Consider the following 9,137-nt stretch of genomic DNA (forward strand, 5'->3'; position numbering starts at 1 on the left):
AAAAATTGAATAATGGTCTCAAGTTCATAGGGTTGCTGTAAGAAATCAGAATAACTTATATAAAATTGCCTATTACAGAGTCTGATATCAACTGGGATGGCAACAATTAAGTGGCTACTGGAGATACATCATGGCCCCCAGAGAAATAATCCTCTAAAACCATGGGAGGTAAAGTCCTAAACAAACAGGACTCCACTGAATTTTCTCCTTCTCCACTGGCCAAGAAGGACCTCCTTAGCTCAGCCTCCCCTCCCATACCAGTTCCACTGAGAAGCCTTCACCCCTCCTCCAGGAGGGCGAGCTTTGGGAGCCAGTTCTGTGCTCTTAATACCACAGACCTTGTTGCAGTTCATTGTGATTCCCGGCATCCTCCTCTGCTTCTTCCGCCAGCCTGCGAGCTCACTGGGACTTATGTCTTATTTACCGCTGGATTCTGCAACCCCCCCCCCCCCATAGCTAATATGAAGTGATAAGGAATATGCATTTCAAACATATCTTATAAATACGTAAATGTATGGATACATGAATACATGAATAGGATTAAACGGATAACCATTTCCTCCATCTCCCAGCTAAAAGTTCGAACAGATGACTCAGTCATGAATAGGCTTCCCCAATCTTGTCGCTCACCATGAAAACCCAGGCAGGGAAGTCCTCGGCAAACCACATCTTAGAAGAGAGGAGTTTGTGATCTCTGTTTCTCTGGGTGAATGTCTACTCTGCGGAATCACCCAGGTTTTTAAACCACAGTCAGACTCAGAGGAGCCCACTGCCCAAAGAGTGGGGGGGTTGAGATTATTTGCAGGCAGCGCTCACCCACTGGACCAAGCATCTTCTTCCTTTCTCTAAACGTTTGCAGCATCGTTTCATTGGGACTTTCATGGCCCATTTCTATCTCAGAACAAAGCATGGTTCAGAGTCACTCTTACACTCGTTGGCCCAGTTACATTTCCAAGAAGAGAATTTTTCAGAAGAAACATCCGAGCTCATCTATCTTTGGAGGCAGCACAGAGCACACACCCAAATGACAAGTGTGGCTGATGTCACCACGGGGGCATCTGTATCACCTTCTTTCTGGTCTCAGGAAAGCTCAGGGACAGATTAGCTGTCTTGTTCTCTTGTTCACATTGCATTATACATGCATCCCATCTCTCGAGAGCAACCCTGGTGTAAAGGACATGGAAGGCTGGGAAGATGCACACCTACAATGGAGGTATTGATGGAAATGGAGAATGAAATGAATGAAATACCAGAGCCATTTAAATCACAGAGCCTATTTCTGCCTTGTTACACAAACATCAGGAAGTGGAGAATCACAGGAGGTCTTCAGACCTGTGTGTGATCTTTCACCTACCAAACTTTTCTGAGTCCTGACATGGTCTAAGTGTCCATACATGTGTCTGGGGCTGCTTCCATCAGTCTCTAGAGAATCAGGATTCCCACACACTCTGCTAGGGATTGACGGATGGCTCAATAAGTAAGTAAATGCCCTTTTCGGGACCTCTGGGTGGCTCAGTTGGTTAAGCGTCTGCCTTCAGCTCAGGTCATGACCCTGGACTCCTGGGATCAAGTAGGGCTCCCTGATCAGCGGGGAGTCTGCTTCTCCCACTGACCCTCCCCCCCTCTTGTGTTCTCTCTCATTCTTTCTCAAATAAATAAAATCTTTTTTAAAAAATGCCCTTTTCATCCTGAGTTAATTCACAAAATACTGAGAGAGGGTAAATTTAGATTTTCAACTAAGTGGGTTTGCAAATATCTTATCCCATTTTTAGTTAGACACTGATAATTTGCAGAGATTAATAATTCTTTGAGTCCCTGAAAGGATAGAACCTTCTGGTCTAAGACTGTTCTCTAAATAATTGAGAGCAAACCAGATGGTACTTTCTCTTTAAGCAGGCTGGTTTCTAAAGAGGCACATGATATTTAGTTCTATTTCCTTTCCCAAATCACAAATTGCATAACCACGTCCTCTTCCAAAGGCGTGAAGGGTAGTCAGGACTGCAGTATTTCGTTACCTAAAGGTCCCTCCATATGCAAATAGAGTCTTCTATCATGTTGTTATTTCTCTCACACACACTGGTAAGAAAGGCCTGCTCCTCCCCAACCAAGAGAACAGCTAGTCCTACCTACTCTGTTAGCTAGACCTTAGCAGAACCATGATGAAAGACCAGCCAATGGAGATTACACCTGCTTTTGGGATATAATCATAAAAAACAAATAAATCAACATTTAGGTGTGTGTTTTTCTCTCTTAATGAGATCCTATTCCCCTTCTTCCACTATAGTAGAAAAAAGTGATACCAACAAATTTGATTAATACCTGTAATTTATTCAGAATCATAACAGCTAGTTTTGGTCTGGGTCAACCAACATTTATTTGCCCATTTTCTCAAAACTTCTGCAGCTAAAATCATATGCCATAAAATTTGCTGGTCAAAACAACTATACTCAAGGAATGGGCCTAACACAGATTAAAGATAATTCTCAGGGACCACTTAACTAATAAGACTGGATAATTAACAAACATTTCAGATATATGTCGAATGTTTAAGATGGAATTTATTATTTCTCACAAAGATTAATTTAAAAAATTATTACTCAAAAATTTCCGTTTTCCAAGCATTATTGCTAGTCTGCTTTACTGCATTAACACTTAAAACAAATAAAATTGAGTCATGATTTCTGTCAGTTAAATAAATATATTCTGCTGAAGCTTAAATTATCATCCATCTTAGCAAAAGGTTATATATTATATTAGCAGTCAGTGACTGATTAGTTATTTATTCTCTTAAAGAGTAACTGAAGGAGATTAATATTCTGATAAGTATGTCACTGATTTCTGGGGAGTGCCTGGTTTTCTTTCATCACATGAACTATAATGTGTCGGACATAAATTCCATTATAATTACAATTAGTACTAATGCCTCCCAAATTATATTTAATGGAAAGGTCATTATTTTAACTACAAATAACTTCTTTCTTAAAAGTTTTAAGTGGATTTCCACACACAAAAAAATCACAGTTAAAATCATGTTGAAGAAAGAATAGTAAGTAAATCAGGAGATAGGTTAAAAAAAACAAAACAAAACACAGTGTATTTTGCTTATTTTTCCAGCTGGGTTACATTTTTCACCCATGTTCTGCCATGTCGGTTTTTTGATGATAGTGGGAGAGGGTGAGGAGGAGGTGAAGAGAGGTAGAAAGAGAAGAGAGGAGGAGGAGAAGGTCCTCCCTCCTCTTGGCGGGTTACTTGGTATGTTCCCAACACAGTCCATGATGCTTACAAAGTCCTTCTTTTAATTCTTACAATGACGCTGTGAAGTAGATACATCTCCTAGTTTATGGAATAACAAAATGCGTCTCCTGTTAAATCCCTGAGCAATTTTACTCTGCCAGGGATATGAGGAAGTGAAAATTAAACCTCGGCCTATCCAGATCCAGAGCTCCCACTCCCATAGGCAATGGTTATTGTTTCTCATTCTTCTGGTAATGACTGCTGCTGGCAGGAGCCCCACATTCCCATCTGGGTGAATGGGTAAAAACCTGACCTAGGTTATGCTGGGCTATGTGATGAAGACACCAAGTCTGCCACGTGATGCTAGGAGTTCCTCTCTGATTCTTCTGTGAGCTGGGTTCCTCTGGGCATTTCTTCCCAGATATTTCTAAAAGCATCAGTGAAGATACAGAAGACAAGCGACAAATAAAGATAATAATTCAGCCAGAGTCTTGGCAGCATGAGTACAATCGCTTCTTAACATGAAAACAGCAAGTTATGAAATGACTATGTTGTGAAATGACTATGAGATTTAGAATTAAAAGACAAAAGTTTAAAGCCTTAAGGAGCTCAACATAAATTAAAAAAAAAAATTAACAGAAAGATGTATTCATTATATGTTTCAAAGTACATACACGTGACAGAGTTGACTTCGATAAACTACTTAGAAATAAGAACATGCTGAATGCCTCTGACTAATTAGCTGGCCTTGCACAAGTCATTCTCCAGTCTGAGCCTCAATGTCTTCAACTACAAATAGAAAGATTTGGTCATACCAGTGGTTCTCAAGGTGGGAACTTGTTGGGTCTGTAAATTCTTGGGGCACCTGGGTGACTCAGTCGGTTAAGCATCTACCTTCCACTCAGGTCACAATCCTGGGGTCCTGGGCTAGAGCCCTGCATAGGTCTCCCTGCTCAGTGGGGAGTCTGCTTGTCCCTCTGCCTCTCCCTGCTGTTTGTGCTCTTTTTCCCTCTCTCAAATAAATAAACAAAATCTTAAAAAACAAAAACCACAAAAAACCCTGGAAGTTCTTGGGTTCCACCCTAGAAGCACTAAAATAGGTCACTGACCTGAGTTCCTGTGAATCTCTAAAAGAGAATACATCCGCTAATAAGGGCAAGCCCTTCCCCTTGAGCTTTGTAAATCCTGTTAGTGTAAGAGTACTTCATTCAGTGAGGACAACAAACATTCCTTTAGCATCAACTGTGAGTTAAGTGAAGGCATTCTCTGATATATGGAGCTTCAATCCTCTATGCCTTGAGGATTTCACTGTCTGTTGGGGAGGGAAAGGCAAGTTGACAGAAAATCAGGCTTGCCAAGTGCAGTGTTAGAGGTAACGCCCTGGGAGACAGAAGAGGGAGCAGTGACAGTAGGGAGGTGCTGTAACTCCGCAGGGTGAAGGGGGAAGGGAGGGGCAGGGAAACTCAGGTTATAACAGAAGTCTTCTGGGAGAAGAAGACCTGAGATCTGCATATTAGTTCCAATGGAAAAAAGTGTTAATTTTCATATTTTGCAGGAGAGACTGAAGATCACAGCAAAACATCCAAGTTCACGCAGCTACTGTATGAAAGAGATGAAGTTTAAAGGCAGATCTTTGGGCTTAGAAGCTCCTATTTTATTTGATTCTGTTCTTATAGTAAAGCAAGTCTTAGGAGACAGTGAATACTGCCCCTCCCCCATCTCTTGCCCCCGGGAATAAAGAATAATCCTTACAGGTCTGGGGGGGGGAGGGGAGTCCGTCAATAGTGAGGCAGCAGTGGCAGAGAGCTGGGGCCAGGCAGTCACCAGTGAGCCTATTAAATGTATCATATGTCATCGGTACCTCCTTTATCCTTCTCACTTTGGACCTCACAGGCTGATAAGAAGGGGAAAGCGTTATAACCCAGAAGTAAAACTGTTGCGTGATTATAACCCTGACAGCCTCCCTCTAATGAGCTTCCCTGCAGATAGGGAGAGGGGAGAGTGCTTTGATCTCCATGAGCAGAAGGCTGAAAGGACCACTGTTTGGAGCAAAGCCGTCTGATGGGGTCCAGTCTTCCAGTAATCAAAGTCACAAGCTACCATCTGAGCCATTTGTGAACCACAGATAAGATTAGCTGCTCATTTGATAGATCAACCACTGCCATCAATGGGGGCTAATTGTATCTGAAATATGACCAGGAAAGTGTCAGCTCCTGGAGACAAGCACTTCCTTTACCCTAGGTTTGAAGCAGGGAACAACATTTTTCGTTTGAAAACTTGAGCAAAATATTAATGTGTGCTGCTGCATTTTTTTTTCCTTCCCTCCAAAACCCCCCCCTCCCCCAGTCATAAGAGAACAGGACATGTGAGGTTCTTGGAATGAGATATCAATCTGCATATATATTTTTACAAAAATTCTCCAGTATGGTGTCAGAGAATATGCAATTTTGGGATGCAAGACTGGAGGTCCAGGAATACTTGCACAATGGAGTCCTTACATAGCTTCAGAGTAGTAATAATAATAGTAATAATAACCCAAAACAAAACAAAACAAAACAAAAACAAACAAAACAAAAAACAGAAAAATGGAAAATGCCCAGGCTTTGGAAAGTCATGTGTAGGAAGACTCACTTTGTAATTCTAGAGTGTTTCATGCTATAGGAGAAGAAGGGATGATTGGTCATTCAGAATTTGAAGGCATTTATATGGGTAGCATTTGCCTTGGAGGCTGATGTGACTGACAGATTTACTTTCTTCAAATTTATTCCCATGTAAGTAGAAACTGAGCTCAAAATGAATCATCAGGTAGCTTGGACAGCTCTTACGCTCTAGCAAGTGAAGAAATTCCGTTTTTCTACTCTAGATCTACTGAAGTTGGCTCTTTGCTGCTTCAAGAGATCACCTATTCTTTTGTATTCTCCAGGCATATTGAAGTATGAGCATGAGGAGGTTTGGTTTCTCATCCCTAAAACATTTCTGTGTGTGACTGGAAGCCATTTCAGCATTCCTCTTTTACTAAGGGGAGAACACAAATTCCCCAGCCTCATCTCTTGCTGCTGAGACGCGGGCCTCTCTATTTCCAGCCTAGTCCACTATAGCTCTTAAATTGCTATGTTGTCCCCGTGTCCAGGCGGCTAGTAAAAGCTGCCTGAAAATGGCAAGGTATGATGAGAAGCACCTCATTATGGCTCCTAAAATACATAGACCCAGAATAGCCCTGCACAGTTGGGGTAAGAAAAGAAGGAAGAGACCAAGAACAGAATGTCTCCCACCCTATCTAAGAGCTAGAGGAAAGTTCCGTCACCTTCTAACAAATTCTCAAGCTATGATGGCCTTGAAGGGATCACCTTCGTAGACCTTCTCCCACTTGGGCTGACACCCTGTCCTGCAAGCGTCTGACAGCTCAGGTTTAGAAATTGCTTTAACTTTACAGAAGATGGTGACGGCTGCGGTAATACTCCAGTAGAATCACAGGGTCAAACTCTCAGAATCTCAGAACACTACAAGCTGAAGGGCCTTCATAATCAATAGCACCCTTACAGTGTACCATGTGCTGTGCAAAGCATATTTCATTCCATAACTCATTTAATCCTCACCAATTTCTGGGAGGGGGGGCTGGGTTACACTTATTTCTTCATTAAAGATGAAGAAACCAAGGCTCAGAAAAGTTAACCATATTGCCCTCGGAACACAGCTAGTAAGTGGCCGGTATGTAAAACCAGATTTGACTAATGTCAGAATCTTCTCTTTTTAATTCCATGCAGTAGATTACTTGGATAATTATTCCAAACTTAAAAAAGATTAAATGTAAAAAACACAACTTTTTAATATTTTGCAACAAAAGATTTGATTGACCATCTTCAATAACCTTATCCCCCCCCAGGGCCGTCTCTAAGGGTCCTCCTTACTATCTAGTTCAAAAACTACCAATCAAGTTGAACTCTATAACAGTACGGCTAGGAGCAACTCTGCAACCTAGACGTACAGCCACTTTTCCCAAGTTGTAAAATCACTTATGAGACAGTTGGCACTAGTACCCAGTACTCTTAATACCCAGGTCATTTCCCTGCTTACTCTGTGTTCGCTCCAAAGCATAAGGCAAATCCACTCACCTAGCACACACTGGGATGCTGCCAACAGAGGATGACAGGGGAAAGCCCTCCTATCCCCAACAGGACTACAGAAATATTGAGAACCAAGTGTTAATTTCTGATTACTAATAATGAAGCATGAGCTTGTTTTCTAGAATACTCTATGATTCAGAGTTGCACATTCCCCAAAGATTCTAGGTGACTAATGATTGCACTATGTGACACGATAATTATTATTATTCTTTTGGACAGTCACACAACTGCCTTAATTGTGAGCAGCAGGTGGGACACTTTCAGCAATAGTAAAAATAAATAAATAAATAAAAGCTTACAAAAGCAGGGCTTCAGTGAAGCCACCTGGTTGGAACCCTTGGGAGCTATTATCCATACATGTCAACTCAAAGCAGCAGAAAGAGGACTCCAAAGCCCATGAGGAGCGAGGCTACCAAGGAGATGAGGAGCTCTTCACAGATACCCTGAGTGTACTTGGTGGAGGTAACCTCATAAATGAAGAACCGGGGGGGTAAAGAACATACCAATGGCCAACAGAACCATGGTCAGATGGGGGATGACAGCAGGGTTCACTGGGCTGGTGTATCTGCTCATGGCCATGATCTCCATCTTACTAGGCATAGCCTAATCCGCTGCTCCATCACTGGTGTGTTTTAATAACCCTGAGATTTGAGGATCTTACTACTTTGCTAAGGTCTTGTCTGAACCTTAGCAAATGGTTTGTGAAATTGAGAGACTGAACTGAGATACAATATGAGATAATCCATGACTGCCACCTTCTGTGCCCTTGGGTCTCAGGAATTAAGATGCGCAGAAAGCAGTCTGAGATCAAGGGCAAATAGGTCTTCCCTTTCAGCACTGTGGGTGAAGGAAAGTATTTGCCACAGGATCGGGGAACATTACCCCACTCTTTGAGAGCTCTTTTAGACCTACTGCCCAACAACTATGGCTCTGCTATAAGTATCTTAGATTGCTACGAGGAATCTGGCTTTTTTTTTTTTTTTTCCCCCTTGAACTTACTCCACTTTCTCAGTTCTTTACCCTCCATACAGTTGTAGCTCATATCTGGCAGAAGTTCTTTAACCATTCTCAACATTTTGATTCTCTGGAGGAAAACTGAACTCAATTCAAGAGTGCTTATTGACCAGGCTCCATGCTAGGGCTCAGGGAAACACGTGGAGACCAGTTCTCCCGGCATCACGGGACCACACCTAGAGGTCAGACTTCCCCAGGAATTAAGTTTCTCTGGGATTCCAAAGTGGACAGGAAGATAATTCCAGGACTGCCTCAAAAGTCAGGAGGCCTGGGTTTCTACACTTCTACATTTTAGAAATGAGAGGCCCCTTTGCCTCTTGTTCTAAGTCCATGTGATTCTAAACCCACATTGTCTCCAGGGCATATTCTGAAAGAGGCTGATTCTCAATAGGCACTAAAAGAATGAGTATAAGTGTGGCTGGGTGGCTCAGTTCATTAAGCGTCTGCCTTCAGTTCAGGTCATGATCCCAGGGTCCTGGGATCAAGTCCCACATCGGGCTCCCTGCTCAGCATAGAGCCTGCTTCTCCCTCTGCCTCCTGTTCCCCCTGCTTGTTCTCCCTCTCTCTCTCCCAGACAAATAAATGAATAAAATCTTTAAAAAAATAAATAGAAGGATAAGTATAGAGGGACATTCTACAAAATACCTGACCACTACCCTTCAGATGTATCAAGGCCACAAAAGACAAGAAGGGACCAAGAGACTGTCCTAAATTGGAGAAGACAAAGGAGATATGACATCTAAATGCAATTTGTGGGATCCTGAT

At 42.2% G+C, this 9,137-nt stretch overlaps 1 pseudogene across 1 annotated transcript; it reads right to left on the reverse strand.

Annotated features, from left to right (window-relative positions):
- Positions 1–7,723: 7,723 nt before the first annotated feature.
- LOC308349292 (dolichyl-diphosphooligosaccharide--protein glycosyltransferase subunit TMEM258-like) lies at positions 7,724–7,946 on the reverse strand (annotated as a pseudogene). The gene has a single exon. The product of its transcript is annotated as a dolichyl-diphosphooligosaccharide--protein glycosyltransferase subunit TMEM258-like (transcript).
- Between the last annotated feature and the right edge of the window lie 1,191 nt (positions 7,947–9,137).

Source organism: Martes martes, assembly GCF_963455335.1.
Source record: "Martes martes genome assembly, chromosome: 9".
NCBI classification, from domain to species: Eukaryota; Metazoa; Chordata; class Mammalia; order Carnivora; family Mustelidae; genus Martes; species Martes martes.